Consider the following 1746-nt stretch of genomic DNA (forward strand, 5'->3'; position numbering starts at 1 on the left):
TATAGGTCCCTTGGGAGAAGGGTTTGCTTTATTCTGTGTAATCTCAGCTCTCAATAAATCTGAGTTTAATGACTTGTTTACCAGCTATATTCAGGCGGGTTGATGCATAAAATTTAAGTTGGGTTTAAGGCTCTGATTGCTGTTAATATCCAATATCCTGTTATTTAGTCATTTACACCTTTAGAGTAAAGCAAGATCTGAGCAAAGGTTTTGCTTGCAGGGAAGACTGAGCAGATAGTGAGGGACCTGGATGATGCTAGGGAGAGTGAGTGGGAAGAATTTCATTGAAGACGAAGTGAAAACTTTGTTAGTCTTACTTCTCCTTTGCTGTTCTTCATGGTTCCCAGTAATTGACTTTCAACAGAAGTAGCCCAGTTCCTATTTGTTAATTTGAGAGGCAGTCTAATATCCCGGTTAAGAGCTTAAATTTTGGGACGAGACTGCTATCTTTGTAATACTAGTTCTACCACTAGTTAGCTCTATAACAATGAATAAGTGATTTAACCTCTCTGTAACCAAGTTCTTCATCCTTGAAATGAAGAAAACAGTAGTATTTCCTTTTTATAGTTGCTATCAGGTAGAACCATGCCTGGCAATTAGTAAGATTTAGATTTATTAAATCACCCATAAGTTGTCCAACTGTGGGATTATTAATGTATTTGTTAGGATGCTTTTTGGCTGCAAGTAGCAGAAGGCCAAGCAAAAAGGAGCTTAAACAATAAAGACATTTATCATTTCCTATAAATGGAAGTCCTAAGGAAGGTTTTAGGGTAGGCAATTCAGTGGCTCGTTGATAGTGCCAACAATCAAGTTACCTTCTGTCTTTGGAATACTAGTGTTCGAGAGATAGGATTCCTCAGCATGTTGGCTTTTAACATCAATCTTGTGTTCTCAGGGTCACAAAAGTCTAGAACTGTTCCAAGAGTCACGCACAGACATGACAACATTGAGAGGTATTTTCAGAAAAGGGAATACCTTTCCCCACCACACATCCCTTTTGAAGAACAAACAAAAAGTTTTACCAGAAGTTGCCAGAAGTTTTCTCTTGTCTCATTGGACAGAATTATATCATATGTCCATGCTTAACCCATCACTGGGGTATGGAATGAGAATCTCGTGGCCATGGGCTGAGAATCTCTTTCTTGAAGTATATGACTGGAATCAATAAAATGCATAGAAGAAAACGTAAGAATAAAACTCAAGGACCTTGGACTTAAAGAGAATTTTATGAATTTGACCTCAAAGGCAAGGGAAGTAAAAGCAAAAATAAATGAATGGCACTACATCAAACTAAATAAAAAGCTTCTGGTCAGCAAAAGAAACCATCGACAAGGTAAAGAGACAACCATCCAAATGGCAAAATATATTTGCAAGCAATGCCTCCAATAAGGGCCTAATATCCAAAATATATGAAGAACTCATATGACTCAATAACAACAATAAAACAAACGATCCAATCAAAAAATGAGCAGAGGACCTGAATAGACACTTCTCCCTACAGGACATACAAATGGCCAACAACTCTATGAGAAGATGCTCAACATCACTAGCTATTAGAGAAATGCAAATCAAAACCACAATGAGATACCATCTCACACCTGTTAGAATAGCTATAATTAACAGGACAAGTAATAACAAATGTTGGAGAGGATGTGGAGAAAAAGGAACCCTCATACCCTGCTGGTGGGACTGCAAATTGGTATAGTCACTATGGAAAACAGTATGGAGTTTCCTCCAAAAACTAAG

Source organism: Pteropus vampyrus, unplaced genomic scaffold (assembly GCF_000151845.1).
Source record: "Pteropus vampyrus isolate Shadow unplaced genomic scaffold, Pvam_2.0 Scaffold165, whole genome shotgun sequence".
NCBI classification, from domain to species: Eukaryota; Metazoa; Chordata; class Mammalia; order Chiroptera; family Pteropodidae; genus Pteropus; species Pteropus vampyrus.